The sequence below is a fragment of the Leptonychotes weddellii genome, chromosome 9, assembly GCF_054177405.1.
Source record: "Leptonychotes weddellii isolate Sample4059 chromosome 9, ASM5417740v2, whole genome shotgun sequence".
NCBI classification, from domain to species: domain Eukaryota; kingdom Metazoa; phylum Chordata; class Mammalia; order Carnivora; family Phocidae; genus Leptonychotes; species Leptonychotes weddellii.
The window spans coordinates 72,478,038-72,501,749 of record NC_138377.1 but is presented as its reverse complement, the minus strand read 5'-3'; the positions used below and the strand labels follow the sequence as shown (position 1 = coordinate 72,501,749).

Here is a 23,712-nt window from a genome sequence, read left to right as displayed (position 1 = left end):
GTATGAGATTTAATTAGCTTATCAATTTTAAAATAAAGTTTTTCTACTAATATGGAAAATATTTGCACTTATAAGTTCTTCTTAGTGAAGATAATAACTTTAACATCTATTTATTTCCCCATAGGGCTTAGAGATCCTTGCGTATAGTAGATACTTAGTAAGTACCCATTACAAATGAAAATAAATTAACCACACTTGGATCTGAATAAATTTATCAACATAGCATAAAGAAGTGCCTTGATAGTGGAATGCATTAAAAGTACACATATATTAGGTAGATTCTTACAGTATGTAAATGCTTACTGTATGTCTTACAATATATAGTACATTATAATAGGTACTACCGGGACCTCAAAGATGAATCAGACACTGAACTTATGTGAAGAGACTTAGATATATATAACAGATGAAAAAGGGAAGATAATAAATGATTTAAGGGATCTGTGAAGAGTCTCCTGCAGACATCTTTTCTGATTTTCCAAAGCTTTGGAATTCCTATGCCCGTCACCGTCAACAGCTTCAAGATGGTTCATCATTTCTTGCCCTCTCATCACGTGGTGACATGGGCATTCTTCTCCTCAGAAGAACTGTGCCTGCTATGTCTGACAGAACTCTGGTTCTTACACTGCCTCTCATCTTCTTGAAGAGTTCTTACCCTCTCATTAAACAGTATTCCTTTTTTCTGAGAGAAGTTCTTTCGCCCTTCAGGAGGTAATATTCAAGCTTCAATAAGCTCCCTAAGCCCTGGGTTAGGTTAGTAGATTACTTTTGCACTTTTCACTTTCAATTCAAATGTAAGCAAATTAGGATCTATTATAGATCCCACTAAACAGTGTGATTTAAAGCAGAGCTTTTCCCATTTTTCTCTGCTGCCACATCACATGCTTGGCTAACTTCTTGTTGATGTGATTAAGAAACCATACCAGATTAGTAGGAACACAGATGTTTCTTTCTGATGTGATGCCAACTAATCGATGGGTAAATATTGTTAAATATACCTAGGAAAACATTACCTCATATGAGGAACAAAGTTATAACCATTGTCATTTTTAACACAAGAATTGACTAAGAGACCAGGCTTTGTTCTTTTTGATGAACCCCAATTAATTTCACTTTTTAGTTTGTATCTTAAAAACTATTTATCAGTGTAGATTATCATGTCAGCTGACCACCTTCATGATATGGACACATTCAGAACAGTTATTCAGGAAAATAAGTCCAGTGATATATATTCACAGTACTCACACACTGTGGACCAGATATCTAAAAATTGGTAGCATCAGGACTCAAACACCATGGCTTATGTACATGGTTGCTCAGTGGAGTATGAATAGGCACATGCATTAACTGTTGCTGGCATAATATTACTGGCATATGTAATTTTACTTCTTTGGAAATGGTATGTACCACTTCACCCTGCAGTCATTTTTCTAAGGAAAGGATTGAACAGCAAGCACATGAATACACTTGCGTATTGCTTGTCAGTACAGCTTTCATCATTGCGTACAGCTTTCATCCAGAGTTGTTCTCAACATAGAGAGTTATTCTGCTTCCTTTTCCTTTCTTCTTTGATCCTTCTGCCTCTTCCTAACCGGGCCTCCTATACCAGAAGTATCTAGCAACCTGGGACATTGGACAGTCTTTTTAGATTGCTTATGATCCCTGGGCCATATGTTGGAAAAAACTCTTTTCATTTTTAATCCCAAATACACCAACGTTTTCTCATATATTTGAAGGGATTTTCAACTTTCTTTTAGTTTTTGTCTTCACTTTATTAGTTTTTATCTCCTATTGTTATCAGGTTAAAAAATTAAATGATCAGATTCTTTCCATAGGAAGTTATTCCTACAATGTTTCAAATCCTGTTATGCAGTTTTCCACAGCTTACATAGTTTTTCATTGTTTGGGGTGGGAAGAGTATATCCTAAAACATGTTTTTTTGGATTTACAATGACAAGAAAAATGGGTCAGTGGTTTATGGTGTTGCTTTGTGAGTGGAATAGTAATTGGAATTGAAACTGGATGAGAGAAGTTGAAGGGTGATGTTGGGTAATTGAAAGACTAGAAAGATGGAGGTCGGTAGAGGAGGAGAGGCAAGGGGAGGTGAACTTTACTTTTATAATGGGGTGGAGCTGTTGACGTGCTGGATGGAATAATACTGTACACTATTGTCTACTAAGAAACTGGTTCGAATGGTCCTTCACCCTCAGCTGAACCACAGAATTCCAGATGCAGGAGCATATTTTCTATGGATAGTAGTTCAAAGTCTATTAAAGTAAACTTTGACATTCAGTCCAAAGAGCTCTTTTTGGCTTATTCCTCTGTTTAAAAAAGTGTAATTCTGGTCTTTACAACTTCCATTTAAAAAGAAAAAGTATATCAAATCTCTGAGTACCAAGTAGTCAGGGAATTTTCTCACCAGAATTTTCTTGAAAGGCTCAACAAATCATCAGACCCTTGAATATGACTGAGCTGACATACTTACAGGAGAAGTCCTATAACTATGATTCTCAGTGACTTCAACGTTCATATTCATGATGCCTAACCTTGAAATTTCTCCTGATTGGAATCATGATTTCTATGACCCATTGTTCTTCACTACCTCAACTATTAGAAGCCTCAGCTAAGGGCTCATCATCTCATGGAAGCTCTCAACTCATAACTTCCATCTTAACCTTTTACACTCTTTCATTTCTGGTATAATTATGCTCTCTGACCTCAAAATGTATTAATCACCTACTCTGTCCCAGATACTACTCTAAGCCCTATGGATACAAAGATGAATTTAGGACAAGTGGTCCTTTCCTCATGGAACTAAGAGTTGAATGGGAGGGACTGACAAGTCAATGGGCTATTACAATATATCTCATTAAGTACTTCTATAGGGAAATTGGGAGGGGGTCAGAAGGGAGCATAAGAAAGTCATGTTGGGGTGATAAGCAAGATGAAGCATCCTGGAGGAGGTAATATCTAAGCTAACACCTATAAAAGGAAAACCAAAGGTCAGGGTGAGGGAAAGTTTGGAAGTTGTTCTAGCAGAGGACTTTTCAGTTTCTGATCCAGGTTTTAACACTTTAGCACTCATCGGTCAGTATCACTCATGGTTTACAAGCTACAAGTATCCCATAGCTTACATTGTAACACAGGATAAAATAATAAATATTGGGGCGCCTGGGTGGCTCAGTCATTAAGCGTCTGCCTTCGGCCCAGGTCATGATCCCAGGGTCCTGGGATCGAGCCCCACATCAGGCTCCCTGCTCCGCGGGAAGCCTGCTTCTCCCTCTCCCGCTCCCCACCGCTTGTCTTCCCTCTCTCGCTGTGTCTCTCTCTGTCAAATAAATAAAATCTTTAAAAAATAATAATAATAATAAATATTGTCACTCAGAGGACTGCAGGAAATCTCGCTCATCTGTTTTAGCTGCCACTCTTCAGAGGCACAGGTGGGAATCTATTTGGAAACTGATCCAGTTGGCAAGAGCATTTACAGACATTGTAGTTTTAACACAATCTTTCCTCTTCTGGGAGAACAATAATAATTGTAATAGCCTACATCTATTATTTCTTGTTAAGGCTTACATGTATTTTCTTACTTTAGTTTCAGAACAACCCAGTGTAGTAGTTATTGTTGTTATTTTACAAGTGAGAAAGAAGTTAAGTCAGTAGCTAGTAAATGGCTAATAAGTAGAGGAGTCAACATTTGCAAGCAGGCAAGTGACTGTAGCCTGCACTCTTACTACTAGATCCTGCAGCAAGGTATTGGTTGGGTACATTTTATCACTTGAAGACCTAAGTAAAGACTTTTCGTGGTCAGGGAAAACTTATACTCACACTTCAGTGACCAATTTGATTATAATTTCTTTTAATTCCATGTAGCCAATAAAAATTATATAGTTTCTCTGCTTAGCATGGTGCATGGCATATGTTAAAGTGGAATATTGGCTGAATGGGTAGGTGAATGAATATTTCTGTAACACTTAATACACATTTCTATCATAGCTGGTCTTACACTGAGTTACGGTTATAGTAATGTTTATACACTTATTTGCATGGTAGACTGTGTACTTCTTGATGAAAGAGATCAGTTTTAATCATCTTTTTATTCCATCAACTAGCACAAATTCTGGCAGATACGTACTGAATAAATGTATACTAAATAAATGAGTGACTCAGCAAATGAATGAATAAATGAATGAATGAATGAAAGGAAAGGATGCTAGAGATGAGTGCTAGAAATGGTTAGAAATCCCAGCAGTGTCAGTGTGTTCTTTTTTGTATGCCTAAACAGCCTCCAGCATTTATCTCATTTTCTTGGATCCATAGCTATAAAAGACATTTAGTACATGTGCTAAAGACATTTAGTACATTTACATCCATGTGCTTCTTTTTATTTATACAGTGTGATATGACTCGCTCTGGCTATGAGCCAAAATGTTATGTGTCACTTTGGGCTTAAGTATTTAAGAGTAGGTGAGTTCTCCACTTTCTCTCTTATCCTAGTACAAAAACCTTAAAGATGATGACACATTGAGATGAAGGCCTCATATGGTAGAGGGAGCCTCCGTACCTGTATTATTGGATAGAAAAAGCTGCCCTGGTGAATCATTGGAACTACAAAGTACTTTGTGCGATTGAGATACAAACCTTTTTTTGGGATAATGCATTGAGATTTGGTGACTTATTTGTTACTGCAGCATAACCTAACCCGTTGGGACTAATACAGCGAGTATTCGATAAGTGTTGAATGAAAGATTAGGTTACACCATTACCTATGATATTAAGACTGGCCGCGTTGTCATACTGAACATGGCATCAATTTTTGTTCTTTATTCAGTTGGTTAAAGCTGTGTGGCTTTTCAGAAACAAGCATGGTCAAGATCTAGTGTAAAAGGATTTTCCGCTTAGTCCTCTGAGTGAAATTTTGCAAAACATTCATATTTTCCTGTCTCCCAGTTAGGTAAATTACAAGAAGGACTAGAATTAAAGAACAAAGCAGAACCAAATCTCGGGGTTAGTGTTGATTGCACATTAATATTGGCATATTAGTTGTTTGTGCCTTTCAAAGAGTTGGAACAAACAAGGCTGCCTAAAGTTTACCTGTCTGTCAAATGAATGTTTTGTTCACACAATCATATGTAGATATGCATTGGTTCTCACCTGTAGAGTCATTCATTCATTCATTCATCAAATATTTAGTGAGCACCTACTCAACACTACTAAAATGGCCACAGTGAGCAAGATTGATTGGAATTTTTGTTCATCCTCAGATCTTCCTTGGATTTATAGACCAGTTTTAATTCAAAGCAACATACTTTATGCAGTCTGGAGTTTACAGGCAAGGGGTAACTTGTATGGCAGACTTAGCATAATCTTTGTTTCTTTTTCATCTGCTTACATTCATGGCTGTGGTTTGAAGGTGGCTGAGAATCTTACTTTTCTTATCACAGATCTGATTTATTTGAACAGGTAGACTAAAGTTTTTTAAAAGGCTCAACTGCTTTGCTTGTTTTTCAGGCATTAAGCAAAATCACCCTAAGGGTCTCCCAGTAACCCTCTGGCTGATGAAGTAGGATAGTTTGGTACATAATTCACTCTGGTGGAATGGATTAGTTGCAACTTGTTGGATGCTTCTTTAGCAATAACGGACTTAAGTGCATCATCAGTGTTTTGTTTTTCTTTTGATGGAGTCTTCATGGTTTTTGGCTATTGTTATTTTCAGACAATTTAAGAATGGGGGACAGAAGCTTGCCTATTTCTACCATTTCCCCTTGAGTTTAGCAAGTTTGGACCGGAGCCTCCTGACCAAATCATAGCATATGATCAAGTAAGGCCCTGCAGCATGAGACTTTAAGCAGTGGCAGGAGCAGGCCTCTAGTTCAGGATTCTCCATTAAAGAGCTTAGGCAGTCAGAAAAACAAAGAAGAAGTACCTTTATTGCCTGTATTGGGTAATCTAATCCGATGCCTTGGGGTGAAGTGAGTGAAAGCCAGACAATCTTTCTGTAAGTTCCTTTGAATGGGAGCTGGCAGCATCTAGAACCGGCAGCTTTCCATCATGGAATATCCATTAACCTTGTTTATCTCTGGAAAAACACTGCCCTGTTTCCACACTCTGCTGCTTGTCAAGGAATGGTGCAAGAGATCATCTTCGAGTTCAAGGAGAAGATGAGCTTTTCAGCTATGGAGAAAATAATCTTGGCATGTTGATTTTTCTTCTTTGTTTTGAGATTGCAAGCAGCATGCAACAGTATATGATCTGAACACAGGGGACTGATTCAGAAAGGTCCTTCTTAGATTCATAGATCTCCTATGGACAGCCCCCCCCCCTTTTTTTTTTGCCTAGCTCTATCTAGAGTTCATGGGTGACATCTATACCCTGGAAGCTAAAAATGAATGTAGGTTTCAAATTCTTATTTTGATTTTCCAATTACCCCTGAAACCATGTCCCACTACAGTGTTCCTGACTAATTATTTTTCTTGTTCATTGTACATCCATGCATGGCTTTTCAACACATCTAGAGTTACAAAGCTGTCTTTCGTCTTTCTTCAGAACAACCAAATGGGTGTTTGATGTACATGTTTATTAACACAGAATCTAGATGAGAGTTTAGAAAGAGAGATTTTGATTATACTTGTGAAATATGTTATTTCTAGTAATAGTTATTAAACCTGGAAACAGGCTACAATATGAAGTTGTAAGTTACCCTAAGTAGTATCTGCCAATAAGAAAGAAAACCATTTCCTGGTTGATTAACTACTATCTCGCCTCAAGACATTTGAGGTAGATGGGTGAGGATGCTGTTGAAACTGGTGTAGAAATCTTAATTTTTTAAAAAAAATATTTATTTATTTGAGAGAGGGTAGGGGAAGAACAGAGAGAGAGAGAATCTCTAGCAGACGTCCTGCTGAATTTGTTCTCAACAACCTGAGATCATGACCTGAGCCAAAATTAAGAGTTGTTTGCTCAACCCACTGAGCCACCCGGGTGCCCTGAAATCTTAATTTTTTAAATTTAAATGTAATTAACTTATAAATGTGTCCTTATAGAAACTAACACTAAAAGTTGGAGCTTAATTGAAAAATATTTAAAAATGACCAACAGAATAGGGACTTGGACAAAAATACTATGGCGTTTGTCCCTTAGTCTTTAATTAGCAGAATGAGTCAGTTTTAAATAGTAATTCTTAAAAAACAAAAAGTTAAGAGAATGCCACAGAATTCTGTCCTGTTGCTTAACAACCATTTTATCAGAAAATTATTTCTCATACCTAAACTCAATCCTAATATCCTATATTTCAAATATGTTTTTTCTCCATTAGGTAATAAATCATATTTATGTAAAATATATTTAGGTACAACATAAATAATAAGTATTGTTATATGTATTGTTATATATAAAACAGGCTTGATTGCACTGAAATACATTACTAGCAGAATAGCATCATATTGGAAGGGTTCTGCTTGTCTTGTCACATTTGAAGAATAAAGGATATCGTAATCTTCAAAATAAGTTTATATTTTTATGCTGTTGCCTGTCCTATTGAATACCCATGAAAGGCAAACTTAAGGATATGTAAGTCTAGTTTTGAATATCTGTGGGGCATTTCTAGTGGGTCAGTCATTGTGCTGGTTGCTTTCACGTGTTATGTCATTTAATTCCTATAATAGCTCTGTAATACAGGAATTTCCAGAAACTCTTTACAAATACATTCCAGACAGGGCTTCAATGCCCATAATAAAGTTCAGCAAGCCAAATAACACAAACATCAAAGCAAAAGGTGATAAGAACAACTTGAACTGGTAAGAACTCTTGTATGATTTAACCAGGTAATTCTGTCTCCATAATTGGTTCATTTTGGAGAAAACAGAACAAAACAAAAAAATTCAAACAGAAATAAGGTCCTCTACATATGAGAGACCATTGGATTGGAATTAGAGTCAGGAGATAGAATACCCCTTTAATTGTCTACAACCCTGTGACTTTTCATGGGGTTGTATTAAAGCCACAGTTTTTTCTTAATCTGTAAATTCAATAAAACAGTCATAATGTTTCTTAAATGTTTTGACTATGACCCATAGTAAGAAACACATTATATATCGTACACATTACCCATACACATGCACACACACACATGCACACACACTAAAAGTTTCACCAAACACTACTTATTCTTACTATGTATAATGCATTCTGATATTTTCTATTTTGTTCTGTTTTACTTTTAAAAATGTGTGTGACCCACTAAAATGATTTCACAACCTCCTGATGGACCTCAATCTGCAGTTTAAAAAACAGTTTAAGGTCTTACAAACAAATTGTGATATATTAATGTTGTGTTCTACCACTACACAAGAAACAAACCCATCTCTGCCAATCCCCACGCAAAATGGCCATCACTTAAAAACAACTGCATTATCTGTACATATTTTAAACACTTAAGATAAAATTTAGCTGATTTTTTGTGTGTTTGAAAAATTATCTCTATATTTCAGGAAAAAATAGTGAAGTCCTTAGCTATTGAATAATATGAAAGGAGCAAAGGCTAACATGATTCATTGAGCAAATATGCTTATTAAAGCATACAGAACATCGTAACAGGAGGTAGCTATGAAGACCCTGTCTGGAACAGTTCCCAAAGTGCAGACTTTCTGTTTATCTTTATTAAAGGCAATAAGGGAATTGATACACACTTTCACTTCATTTGTAAGCAAAAAATAAGGTGATTGTTCATTCTGTGCATTTGGGCAGCATTTGCAAGGAGAAACCTTTATATTTTCTAATAATAAGGAAATAGACATTCCAAGAATTAAAGGCAAAGTCATCAAGAATGCACTCTCGTTTGCCAGATAACTCATCCTGTTTAGTATATATTTGCCTCTCTAGGAAATCTGAGTTTATTATTGAATAGTGGGTCAGTCATTCTTTCCACAAATGTTTTTTGATCCCCTTCTATATGCCCCACACTGGGGATACAAAGATAAATAAGACAGGTGAAATTTCTGCTCTCACCAAGCTTACCTTTCTATGAAAACTCGGTGGGTCTTCACATCTATTTAGTTAGATGACATGCTATGGCATTTTCATACATACATAGACTGAAGAGTGTTAACAAAGCCATGTGCAATTTAATGTATAATGGATAAGGCTCAGAACTTGGAGTTATCACTTAAAGCAATTGCATATGCACAAATCTGAATTTTGTGTATGAATGTTAAAAATCTGATTTGCTTCAGATAAGTGAGGAGCAATGCAGGATGAAACTAATGAGGTGTAAAGGGCCAGAATGAGATCTGTGGAGGACCTTTAAGAGCAGGTAGAGCACTTGGATTTTTATATGGCAGATAAGCAGTAAGCAGCCACTCTAAGCCCAGGGTTTATAACTTGGCTTTCCATGGAGGGAGTTCATAAATTTGAAAAGGAAGAAATTGCATATGTATTTTCACTAACCTGTTACTGAAATGTGGCATTTCTTTCATTTTTGAAACAACATATAACATCAGAATTATTGTTACCTATAATTTTGTCACCAATATATGTCACAGATATGTCTGTTTTCCATTATAGTGGTTAGAGATATCTTAAAGTATTGTTTGTGTTGCTCAGTACATTGAAATCACAGTGCTAGGGTGCCTGACTTAGAGTTAGAGTTGCGTGTGACTCTTGATCTTGGGGTTGTGAGTTCAAGCCCCATGTTGGGTGTAGAGATTACTTAAAAAAATAAAATCTTAAAAAATTAAAAAAAATTGCAGTACTTACTGGTTGATTACTAGATACTGTTATATAATACATTAAAAGATACATATTCATTATATCTCAAATTTATTTTTCAACATATTTTGAAAACTGTTTTAGTCTGATTAATTTTGTAATCCTCAGTGTTTTATGTTATGCATGTAAAGACATTACTATGAGAGGGGTCCACAGATTTTCCAGACACAAAAAGGGTTAAGATCTCTTGCTTCAGAGCAAACTCAAATGCCTACAAAACAGGCAGGTAACATCAAGGACTGACTGGAAAGAGAGAGATCAGTTAGAAGACAAATACTGCAATCTAGAGAGAAAAGAATTGCTGGGGGTTCAGGGAGTTCAATGACTAACACCCTTGTATTCCTCCCAAATTTAGATCCAACTGAAAGAAAAACTGAAGGAATAGGTCAAATGGAGGCCAAAATATCACCTTCTTAACTAACAAATGTGTTACTAGAGAGTGTGGCTTATTTCCTGACTGCTCCAACTGCAGGGGGCCCCACTTGAGTGGATTGTAAAGTGAAGGAGACCCCTAGAGTCCTGGAGCACACACCCAGCGCCACAGTAACCTGCTGCAGCCTGCTTCACATATGGGACCGCAGACACTGAGTCCTGCCTGGACTTACACCAGCTTACCCAGCAGGGCTGGTTTGGGTGGGTCTCCTCAGGGAGGAGAGTTTGGCGCAGGAGGCCTTGAAATGGGCTAGAACAATGCATTCATTAAATTGACTTCAAGGCCAAAAATGTTCTCCCTATTTTATTTCCCTTCCCAAGTCCTGTGCTGCTACAGCTGTCCAATAGAGCCTATCAGAAGTTTTGCAATAAAATTGAAGTGCAGAAAGATACTCAATTAACAAAATGCTAACCATGTGGAGATGCCTTAAATTTGAATGTAATTCGTGCCATTGTAATTGCCTCAGAAAAATGAAAATCCAAACACTAATCCTTTTATAAGTTTAAGTCTAAAATGACAAAACCCAAAGGAATTAAAGTCTGAAATCAGATTCTGTTGCTCATATGAATTGAAAGTCCAAAGTAACTAATGTCCTCCTGACCTCTTCTCCAAGTGCTGGATTGAGGGGTTTCTTGTTGGCAGAGTGAGGGGTTCTGCTGGTGCTTGTAGCTGGGGCTTTCTTTGATTGCGGCCACTGTGGTTTCTGCAGAAAATACACTGTTCAGTGCTGGACTGCTGCTCATGGATTTAAATGGCTAAAAGTTTCAAAAAAGTATTTTTACTGGTGGACCACACCCACCACATTTTGAAGAGAAGCCAAACTCCAATCCCTAAAGCAATTATTTCAGGAAAAAATGACGTTCCCAGGATATGGGACTTTGTATGCCCTCAAAGACCATGGCCCAAAGTGCAGGGTCTAAGTGAAGGAGTGGCAGAGTGTGTCCTGGTGTGGTAGAGAGAATAGTGGTCTCCCAAAGATGTATACATCCTAGTCCCTGGACACTGTGATGTTACCTTATATGGCAAAAGGAACTCATAGATACAGTTATCTAGGTGGGCCCAATATAATCACAAGGGTCCTTATAAGAAGAAGGCCAGAGGGTCAGTGTCAGAGAAAGTTTGAGAATGCTATTCTACTGTCTTTAAGGATGGAGGAAGGGAGCCAGGAAGCACAGAATATTGGTGGCCTCTAGGAGTTGGAAATGGTAAGGAAATGGATTTTCCTCTGGAGCCTCCAGAAGGAATGCAGCCTTGCCAACACCTTGATTTTAGCCCCAGTAGGTCCTATTTTGGACTTCTGGCCATCAGAACTGTAAGATAATGCATTTTTGTTGTTTTAGGTCACTAAGTTTGTGACACCTTGTCGCAGCAGCAAAAGAAAACTAATACAGGTTGTTTAAAAAACTTGAATTCTGGCACAGAACCAGCCTACATTCAATCCCAGAGTGGCCACTTTCTCAGTGTATGACCTTGAGGCCAACCAGCATATACTGAGGTCCCTGAATCACCAGCAAATGTGTGTTATACCAGTGCTTGTACTGTTTAAGGCCAAAGTTTCACCGTGGGATTGCCTGTGCCCACGGAAGTCTAGGCGTTTTCTAGGCCCTGTGCAGTTGATGAGCTCATTCCTATCCATGGACCTTCACTAAGCCTCAGGTTTTTGGAGACCCTTGGCCACCATGTTGTTGAGGACCAGTTTTCCTGGTATTTTTCTGAGACTTGTGTCTTTGCTGAGGGCCATGTAACTTTGTTTTTAGGTTGCAACAGTCCATAAAAGAAAGAAACAGAGAGCCACATATAAAAAACAATCCATATAAAGCAACCGCAGGACAAATTATAATCATCCATCACAGTTGAAATATCATGTGATCTAAAGCTTAAGGCTCCTGTTCCAAGTCACAGAATTTTAAAAAAAGCTAAGTGCAAAGATTAACCTTGTGAGCCAATAAAAGCCTCCACAGTACACTAAGGTCAGAACATCTCTCCCATACATAAAAAGCCAAAGCCCCTCAAGATTTTTTAACATGTTTATTTTATTCCTCCACATTCCAGCCATTTATTTCTCAGTGTTCTCCACCAATGCACCAAATGTTGGGGAGTGCTAGGGAAAATCCTTTTCTCCTGCCCAACTTCAAACACACTTGAGAAATAAGACAAAGGAATAAGGCAAAGATAGATGAAAACATCATTTTTATGACTTACAAAGTTGACATTAGAGGGTGTGGTTTGTATGTGCTGTCAAGGGAAGAGCGAATGAGGGTATAGAGAAAATCCATGAGTGCAGGGAGAATGTGCGTTCCTCCACATGAGAAGAAGTATCAACAGCTGGTAAAGCTTTCTCTGTTGATGCAAATAAAAGCCTGGCTTGGATTGACATGGTAAAGAAGTCTCAACTCAGGCAATAAGTTACATATGCTATTCAGGTTAGTTGGGTGCAATGGTTATGATACACAGGCCATTTCAGATTGCATAGAACAAGGGACTTCCCGTTCCTCTGAAATCCAACTGTTAGACCTAATCAAAATGTACCCATTGTAGTGAAAGAAAGCTTTGAAATAACCGGTCAAGTGATGATTAATTTTTATTGTGATCTGAATAAACTATGAATTCATGCAAAAAAGCAGAAATATAGGCATTGTTATACAAGTGACATGACCAAAAAGGACATAACTCACAGTTGCCTGGAAGATCTCATTGGAGATGACACTGGAGTACACACAGCATTCATAGAATCCTCATGGGATACAAAGATAAAATTGAATGAAACTCATTCATAAAACTCAGTTCTAAGACTAGCTTTTAATTTTTGTTTTTCGTGGTTCATATGAACATATTCAGAAGAGACTGGCCTATTTTTAAATAGAATTTGATTTCCTGGCCTGCATTCATTTAGTTGTGCAGTGAAGAGATAAGCTGAAGTGTGAAGGCCAATTCACGTGGAACTGTCTGAGCTCAGAAGTGTGTAGCAAGTGAGGCCAGTGATGGCTTCATCAATTCCCAAAGAATCTGGAACCAGTTAAAATGGAGCTGGTAAAAGAGTGTGTTTACAGCTGATGTGCTTCCTTTGGTAAATCTGGATTTTGCCCTCATAGGAAAAGCACACAGCTCTACTTTATCGGTTGTGCATTGCAAGTCTTCTGGTGTTATTTTCATTGTCAGCTACAGCTTGAAAGTTTATTCATGGTTTGCTGATTCACCTCCCTAGCCCATCTGTATTCTCTGGTGATCTGAGAGTAATTCATGTTGCTCAGATTCGTGTATCTATAACTCCTTGGTGCACATGGGCTCTGCAGTGGGACAGAGCTCAAAAGGAACCAAAACCCTGGGAGGCCACTTTTTGCCAACATAAATCAAAGATGTTGATGTGGAATGGTTTGGACAGCTTAAGGGAAATCCATCACCATCACTGAAAAAGCTATACAACATGTGTGTTCAACTGATGTTAAGCCAGGAGCCATCTCTCCATGAATCCAGGAAAATTAAAAAAACAAAAACAAAAACGAGGCTTTGTGCTATTTATTTATTAAAGATTTATTTACATATTTGAGGGAGAGAGAGCATGTGTGAGCAGGGGAGGAGCAGAGGGAGAGAGAGAATCCTCAAGCAGACTCCGTGCTGAGAGCAAAGCTTGATGTGGGGCTCGATCCCAGGACCCCAAGATCATGACCTGAGCCAAAATCAAGACTTGGCCACTTAACTGACTGAGCCACTCAGGTGCCCCAAAAGGAGGCTTTGTGCTATTTAAAATTATATTTAAAAAATATGAAGATACTAATTTAGATCTACAGAACCTTTCAAATAGTTGTGGTGTTTTAGGTTTTATCTCTATGTTTATTCACTTTTTTTTTCAGGGAGGATTTCTGGTGATGCAGATTCCTTGTAAAAAGTATTGATTTTACCATATTTAGGAAGGATGAGTTGTGATGATCATTTCTTGTGCCTACAGTACTTCTTGAGAACCTCCCTTGCAGAGTATCTTCAGAACCCAGTAGAACTAGTATTTTAAGCAGCAATGCATATTTAAGAACGGGCTGAAACCGGGAAGGATGACGTTCCACAGTCTTTGGGCCCCACTACTGACACCTTGATTTGACCGCACAGTGGTCATGGTTCTTGCAGTCTCATGATGCTCCCTGCCCCGGTTTGATGAACTATCATCTCCACCTGTTTCAAATAAGCACCTGTCACAACCACCCCACCCAGGTGTGCCTTAGTGTCTGAAAACCTGTACTTATTTTTTATTTGTGGACTGAATAATCCCTGTCAGCTATTCTCCATCTGCTGCTTTGTCTACCTCATTTTGTCTTTTGGTTCAGTCTAGAACAAACTTGCCCTGGAAATTCCTTTCTCTGCCAGGGCAGGGAGGCATGGGTATGCTTGTATACTGTGCCTGTGGGCAGCACAACACCCTGGCAGAATATGAGACTGACGCTTCTAGGAAAATAGTCATGGGCTTGTTCTTCAGTGGAAGGCTGGGGGATGGCTAATCACATTACAATTTGAAATAATTACTAAAGAGAGAGAGAGCAAGAGAGACAGTAGTTTTGGTGGCTTTTAAAAAATAACCACTATTTTAGAATAGTGTCCAGGTCTGAATCATCATGGCTCTAAAGCTTGGGTTAAAGTGTCTGAATTGTGTGGTGTTGCCTTCAGCACAGTGCTCAGTTTTGTTTCATGAGATATTACTCTCTCAAAGGATTCTGGGGAAGTCACCTCAGCCTCAAGACACTCTGGAACCTCAGTGACATCGATTTAGGAGGATGGGAGAGAAATGAGACCCAGGTTGAATGACTTGACTAAGCTTTGGAAATGGTCCCTGAGAAGGCCACCTAACAGCCTAGAATACAGGATCCAAAGGAGCTGTGAATAAGGCTGACTTCACTGTTCTTGTTCTTATGGATAATCTGGTAGGTAAGGATTGGCAGTAGGGGCTCTTGCAGCAGGAATACTAAAAAATTAGATTGGTGATGACTTTGTGGGTCCGTATGGATAGAACTCCAATTAAAGATCCAGGTGAGGGGCCTGGCAAAAGCCGATGTGTCAGACCAGAAACAAGCTGGCAATGTTGAGGGCAAGATTCCGGATTCAGCTGGGAAGAACCAGAGCATGGGGCAGGTATATGAGGCAGAAATCAAACCAATAGGGAGAACACAACAGGGGGCTAAGGTGAAGTTTAGATCAGTGGGAGCACGAGTTCCCACGGCCCCTTCCTGGGTCTAGGTCTTCAGCAGCATTTCTCAGCCTCATCACTGTTGACATTTGGGGCTAGATAATTTTTTGTTGTGGGGGATTTCCCTGTGCATTGCACGTTATTTAGCAGCATCCCTAACCTCTACCCACTAGTTGCTATTAATACTCCCTTAGTTGTGATAACCATGAATGTCTTCAGGCACTGACAAACATCCATGGGTGGAAAAAAAATCACTCCAATTGAGAACTACTAGTTGACAGCGGAAGACAAATTCCTGTGTACAATGTGCTGGTGGGACCCCTGTCTTGATCACAGTTGGTTCAGGAATGAGGTACAGGTGACTTAATTAAGGATCTCAGGACCTGTCGAAAAGCAGAACTAGGGCCTGACAAAAACTGTACAAAGGCCTCCAGTCCTGAGAGAAAATGTTGGAGGGGGAAGAACTATGGAGTTAGGAAGCTTGGAGTTAGGAAGAGTGAGGAGAAGGCCTTGCCATTTAGTGTGCTTTAGGTTGGAGACTCTACATTTAAATCAAGGACTGAGCAAAGGCTCAGGTGAATATTTAATGATGAAATCTATGCTTGTTGTTCAGCTTTAATGAACCATTCTCTTCTGAATTGACCAGTGTCACTGTGAGAAGCCTTGTAGTCACAATTGTGATTGTCTGTCAGTAGGAGTACTTTTAAGACTCATCTGAACTCTATTTAGAGAAGAACATCCAAGGCCCAGGATTCTTTTCATGCTAAATCTTGTCCCAAGTTTATCTTTCCCTGAGAGTGATTTTCTAGAGCTAGGCTTGAGTTGAGACCAATGTGTCCTGTCCTTCAGCTTCATTTTCAATAATCATGGTCACCACTGGCTTTATCTTTGGCTTTTCACCTGCTGTGTGTGTTCCCACAGATGGTCTCATGAAGCCTGCCTCGGTAGACCTTCAGCCTCCAGGGATTTGGCCATTTCTGATTGCAGGGTGACTGCTATTTCCTGTGGTCATTTTGATTCTTCACATAACGCGTCTTTCCTTTGAGAGGAGTTAAATGTCACATGGTGTGAGCAAAGAAGCCAAGTTCAGAACAGAGGGTGCCTGCCTGGGTACCACCTAAGAAGTACCGCGGATACTTACTTCTCTAAACATAGGCAGCTCCCAGAGCTCCTGCTAAGACTGCTCTCAAATGTAGCTAGAAGGCCAAATTAGAGCCTTTGATTCAGGGGGGCAGAGCTGCCTCTCCACTCCCACCACCACCATCTCTGGCAGTGATAGTGAGTGTGGCATTTGAGCATAATATGCAGCAGGTGGCAGGAATTTACACGATCTCGTTTGTTAAATGAGAGCGAAACTCTTCCTTATAAAACTGGAGTATTGGGAGAATTAGGTAGGTGCGTGTATGAATTGTAGGGATTCAGGGATTTTGGATGGATAATTTCATTTCTATCTTCTAGAAAATCCAAAGCAATGCAAGTTGATGTCGTTTAAGTGAGAGATCAAGAAGTGACCAATTGACAATCAGGGTGGTAGTGTCTTGGCCTTCCCTCCTCGGCTGTGCACTCTCTTTACCCTTACTTGCTTTTTTGATTGCTGGAATTCAGTACTATTTAGTTAGAGGAAAAGCATTCTTTCTACTTGAGTATTTTAAAATAAGGTTTCTGATCCATGTGGCACTTTCTTCCCACCAATTAACATCTGTACACAGATCATAAAAACTACATTTGGAGGAACAGTGAGGGTAGAACTTTGCTTAGACTTTGTGCGTTCTTATTTTAGTATCAACAGAATTCCTTACACTCCAGATATATTTTAAATTTATTTTGTATAATTTAAATGCTTGTACTTTTTTTTTTTTTTAGTAATTTTTGATACTGGTTTGAGGAATGTGTGAGAGGGAGAGACAAAAAGATAGAAAGAGAGTGTTTTTCTTTCAGTGTCTCAAAAGATTTAACTTGGTTATTCAGGAATGATCTCAATTTTGTTTTGCACATATTTTTCACTGAATTTTATCCAGAAATTTAAGGCTGGATTAATTCTTCTGTGGTTAAGACCTGTTTTAATTTTAGTAACCTCAGTCTATGTATATTTTCAGAGGAGAAGTCTAGTATGTTCATTACTCAACATTTAGGTCCTAATTTCCAGTTCTGTCATTATACATAACACAGTATTTTGGGTGAATAGGCGTTCTGCTTAGTGGCCTTTGAAACATGCAAACAGGTCATTGAAATGAGGACCAACAGAAGATTTGTCTTTCCTGTTTACTGAGCTTGCTTTCCAGGACTCCTTCCTGACACCATACCCCAGTCCTTGGAACTTGCCAATAAACGCTCAAACTAAACAGTGCTTAGGTCACTTAGGTTTCTGGACTTCTTTCCACCTGGCATGCTGTATGGCAGAATGTGGTGTATAGAATATCGAAGACCTCCTTACCAGCTCTGAAACTTTGGGAAATTGGAGACATTTAAAGTTCATACTTTGGGTTAATAAAAGTTTGAAGACTCAAAAGTGGTGATTTCTTGCTCAATATCCCCATTTCCACCATAGACTAAAGTAATTAGGTAGAATTTATAATCTACTGAATCTAAGATTGTACGAAAAGAAAATTTGAATTCCAGGAGCCTCAGGTAGGAACTCAGTTAGTAGAAATGACTCACTTTAATCATGTGTGAAACCCTGAAATTTGACTCAGAACTTTAAAGTGATACAAATAGAGTACAAGAAGACACAGTCTGTCCCGTGGTCTTAGAGTGACTTCCTCTGCCTTTACACAGGATGAGGTCTTAGTCATGTCAACCAGGTGGATATCAAAAAGCTCTTGGGGTGCTCTGGTAAGCGCTGTGAATTGTGCAAGACTGTTGAATCTCAGATCTGTACCTCTGAAACAAATAATGCAATATATGTTAAGAAAAAAAAAGAAGAAGAAGAAGGTAGCAGGAGGGGAAGAATGAAGCGGGGGAAATCGGAGGGGTGGACGAACCATGAGAGACGATGGACTCTGAAAAACAAACTGAGGGTTCTAGAGGGGAGGGGGGTGGGAGGATGGGTTAGCCTGGTGATGGGCATTGAGGAGGGCACATTCTGCATGGAGCACTGGGTGTTATGCACAAACAATGAATCATGGAACACTACATCTAAAACTAATGATGTAATGTATGGGGATTAACATAAGAATAAAAAAAAAAAACTCTTGGGAATACTCTCTTTGAGACACCCTCACGATATTCCCACTTTCTCTACTGGAAATGTGTTCTCCATTCATTTCCCCTATCCTGATCCTCCTTCCACCTCTTTGGAAATTAAATATATTTCTTGTTCAGATATAAACAGAGATGTGAGAAAGGTCGGTAACCTCTGTTCAAGAAACCATTCTTTCCTATATGACAGGTGTTGATGTTCTAACATAGGACATTCTATTTAAAATTCTGTAAAAAAAATATGTAATTTCCAAATATTAAAGCGAAGGTATCTTAAAAAACAACAACAACAAGTTAGTACTTGGAATCTTACGATGGGTGGTAAAGGAGTTGATAGGGGGAATTATTATATTTCTTTTTTTTAAAGCTATTTAGCCAGTAGCTATTACTGTAAATGCCTTTTAGTAGGAACAAAAAAAAGATAAAGTAATAGGTGTTCTTGCCAAATTACTTTTTAATAAATTTATTTGCATAATTCAATGACGTGAGTGAACTGAACCCTTTTGGGAATAACTATTGGGACTATGAAGGCATTGAATTTGTCTAGGTAAAAAAGTATCTTACTCACCTTTGTGTTCAATTTCTCTTTTTCCTGTCATGCTCAACTTGGGACCTAATAGGGCTGTACAGTGTTACTGAATGAATAAATGTAGAAAATCACAGAAATGATTCCTTCAATGAGTATGTTTGTAGGAAGAAGCTTGTGGGTATACAGTGGCAGAAATCTGAAACCTGGATAAGGATTCCTAGTAAGAGAACGAAGCATCCAGTCAGGCGTAGGAGTAAAGCCACACATATGAAACTGCATTCATATTAGTGGAACAGTGTCTTAGATTTTGCTCTAAAAATTTCACAGGAAGGATCTTTATATATGTTTTGTAATACTATTTGAGTTTAGTTGTACTAACAAAGTAGTCTTTGTGATGCTACTTAGCTCAAATATAGTAAGTAGAAAATATATTTATTTTTTGTTAACTAATTACATCACTGATTTGTGGAATGGCAAATATGCTCATGACAGCTCTACTCTAACGCAACGTATGTGTTCTTACAGCACTGTGCAAAGTTGCACAATAAAAACCACAGGGCTTATAGGAAAAATGGGGTTAGGGGTACAACACAGAAACTCCATCAGTGACACATAAAAAAGATGGGAATCTAGTAAAAATAGTAAATCAGTTTTACACATGTTAATTGGTTAAAAAACCACATATGCTAAAATAAATACATCACTTTGCCATGAAAAAGACTGAAGTTTGCTCATAGAAGTGAGCATCCAAAGGGTTACAGGTGACAAATTATTGGGAAGTGGGAGAAGGGAGGTTACTGATAGCAGAACAAAAGTTGTAACAATGTATGTGGATGGATGTTGTTCATCACACACATGGTGAACTGTAGTTAGCTGGTAGCTCTTCTAGGCACAAACTAGGTGAGGACATGTGTGTGTTTTGTGTATTCCTTCATACCTCAATTCAAATGGGTGCACATAACAAACTTGAAATTTGCTCAGATTGTTCCCTGATATATTGATTGTGTTGGGACAGATTTATGTTTTCTTTTTATTATTATTATTATGTTCAGTTAGCCAGGATATAGTACATCATAAGTTTTTGTTGTAGTGTTGAACAATTCATTAGTTTCGTATAACACCCAGTGCTCATCACCACATGTGCCCTCCTTAATACTCATCACCTGGTTATCCCATCCCCCCACCCCACTCCTTTCTGTAACCCTCAGTTTGGTTCCCGGAGTTCAGAGTCTCTTATGGTTTGTCTTCCTCTCTGATTTCTTCCTATTCAGTTTTCTCTCCCTTCCCCTGTGGTCCTCCACACTATTCCTTATGTTCCACATATGAGTGAAACCATATGATAATTGTCTTTCTCTGCTTGGCTTATTTCACTTAGCATAATCCCCTCCAGTTCCATCCATGTCGATGTAAATGGTAGGTATTCATCCTTTCTGGTGGCTAAGTAATATTCCATTGTATATATGTACCATATCTTCTTTATCCATTCATCTTTTGAAGGACATCTCGGCTCCTTCCACAGTTTGGCTATTGTGGACATTGCTGCTATGAACATTGGGGTGCATGTGCCCCTTCTTTTTACTACATCTGTATCTTTGGAGTAAATACCTAATAGTACAATCACTGGGTTGTAAGGTAGCTCTATTTTTAACTTCTTGAGGAACCTCCATACTGTTTTCCAGAGTGGCTGTACCAGCTTGCATTCCCACCAACAGTTGTAAGAAGGTTTCCCTTTCTCCACAACCTCGCCAACATTTGTTGTTTCTTGCCTTGTCAATTTTTGCCATTCTAACTGGTGTAAGGTGGTATCTCATTGTGGTTTTGATTTGTATTTCCCTGATGGCTAGTGATGTTGAACATTTTTTCATGTGTCTGTTGGCCATTTGTATGTCTTCTTTGGAGAAGTGTCTGTGCATGTCTTCTGCCCATTTATTGACTGGATTATTCGTTTTTTAGGTGTTGAGTTTGATAAGTTCTTTATAGATCTTGGATATCAGCCCTTTATCTGTAACGTCATTTGCAAATATCTTCTCCCATTCCCTGGGTTGCCTCTTTATTTTGTTGACTGTTTCCTTTGCTGTACAGAAGCTTTTTATCTTGCTGAATTCCCAAAAGTTTATTTTTGTTTTTGTTTCCACTGCCTTCAGAGACGTGTCTTGAAAGAAGTTGCTGTGGCCAATGTTCTTCTCTAGGATTTTGATGGATTCCTGTCTCACATTTAGGTCTTCCATCCATTTTGAGTTTATCTTTGTGTATGATGTAAGAGAATGGTCTAGTTTCATTCTTCTGCATGTGGTTGTCTAGTTTTCCCAGCACCATTTATTGAAGAGACTGTCTTTTTTCCATTGGATGTACTTTCCTGCTTTGTTGAAGATTAGTTGACCATAGAGTTGAATGTCCATTTCAGGGGGCTCTATTCTGTTCTATTGATCTATGTGTCTGTTTTTGTGCCAATACCGTACTGTCTTGATGATCACAACTTTGTAATATAGCTTGAAGTCAGGCAACGTCATGCCCCCAGCTTTGGTTTTCTTTTTCAACATTCCCCTGGCAATTTGGGGTCTTTTCTGGTTCCATACAAATTTTAGGATTGTTTGTTCCAGCTCTGTGAAAAATGTCAATGGTATTTTGATAGGGATTGCATTGAAAGTGTAAATTGCTCTGGGCAGCACAGACATTTTAACGATGTTTATTCTTCCAATCCATGAGCATGGAATGCTTTTCCATCTCTTTGTGTCTTCCTCAATTTCTTTCATAAGTGTTCTGTAGTTTCTAGAATACAGATCCTTTACCTCTTTGGTTAGCTTTATTCCTATATATCTTATAGTTTTTGGAGCTGTTGTAAATGGTATTGAACTCATACAGCAATTCAGCCACGTGGCAGGATACAAAATCAATGCACAGAAATCAGTTGCACTTCTATACACTAACAGTGTAACTGAAGAAAGAGAAATTAAGGAATCAATCCCATTTACAACAGCTCCAAATTCACATTTTCAAAACAAGTGTGTGCTGTGTAGCAGAACCATCTGTAAGCCAAGCAGCTGATGACTATCATAGCTTACACATTTTGAACCCTTATTACATGCCAGGAACAGTTTGAAGCTTTTGACATGTATTAACTCATTAAATTCTATTAACACCTCTGTGAAGTAGGTACTGTTGTTACTCCTGGTTTGTATATGAGGACACTGAGCCACAAGGAGGTGAAATAACTTGCCCAGGTTCACAGAACTAAGTGACCAGGATGCCAGCACTCTTAACCCTTTGCTCTTCTTCCCTTTCTGCTAAAAAGGAAGTAATTAGTTCGAATGCTTAACCTCAACTTTACAGAGCAGCAAAAATTGCCAGAATTTTCTGGTATATCATTTGCCACCTGATACTTATATCAAAATGTATGAACTCCTTCAAGCCAGTAGGATGTTCACTGAATATGATCTAAAGGCCCTGATGGTGAAGGAACTATTTAAGCTATGTCAGAAGAATCTAATTTATTAACTCCCCTTGTACTTTATTCTTTTCTGTTTCTCAGGAAGAATTTTCACAATGCGATAATGGAAAACAGTGGGCAGGGAAAGGCAAACCAACCATTGTACAAAAGTACATTACCTTTACTTGGCTATGGGTGGGTCTATATTTGGTAAGATTAAGCCCTATTATATTTTCATGCTTGACAATTACAGAATTGAAACTGTCCCTGAGGACAGGAATTTGCCATTCATGTTCCAACATTCCTTATCTCCTGAGCAAAACCACTGCATTGATGTCATCTAATCCCCTTGTTTTTATACTTTCTGCTTTAGCTTGATACTGTCTCCTTTTTTCCCTGGTCATTCTACCATACTGTAATGGAAGTTGTTTTTGTTTTGTCCTCTCTACCCCCAATTTTTTTGGGGGGGTGATGATGGTAGGCAGTGGTTTGCAGAAAAGAGTAGAGAAGCAAAATCATACTAGGTTCTGAGATAGTTATAAATAAGTGATCCCTTCTCACTTATTCTTACATTAGAAATGTATCTCTCTTTGCAACTTATATGTACATCTATTATGTAAGTCAAATTATTTAAAAATTAAAAAATACAACATTGCATTTTAGTTCTATAAAGTCATTGTTAATTTCTTTAAAAAATAAAGATTCTCATGTGCAACCAGAATTAATAACAATTACTCAAGCCTGATGATTATCAACTCTGGTTGAATGTTAGGATCAATACTTGGAGAGAGTTTTTAAATGACTTAAACAATAGCAACAACAGCCTCCTCTCCCGTTCACCCCACCACCACCCCGCCGCCAAGAACAGAAGTGAAAATGAGTTGACTAAGGCAAGGATTTCTATCTCTGTTACTGTATAAACTGTGCTGGATAGCATCATCATTCATTCATCAATCACTACTGATGTACCTACCAAGAGCCAGACACGGGGGGAGGAATAATATGGTATTCAGTATATGCTCTGAAGTTAGAAGCCTCAGGGATCTAAAGGATGTGTAGGAAATAGTTGGGTGAAGGGAGAAGTGGTGCAAGGGAATGTTGTGGGAAGAGTGTGGGCAGAGGATAAAACCTTGTGGTGGGAAGGAGACTGAACCTTGTGGGGAAGTTTTCAGAAAGCTGCTGTGCTAGGG

General features: G+C 38.5%; 1 long non-coding RNA gene across 3 annotated transcripts in view; it reads left to right on the top strand.

Annotated features, from left to right (window-relative positions):
- LOC145723486 (uncharacterized) overlaps nt 1-23,712 on the top strand; it is a 330,232-nt gene that overhangs the window by 141,704 nt on the left and 164,816 nt on the right. The gene's annotated exons all lie outside the window — the stretch shown is intronic.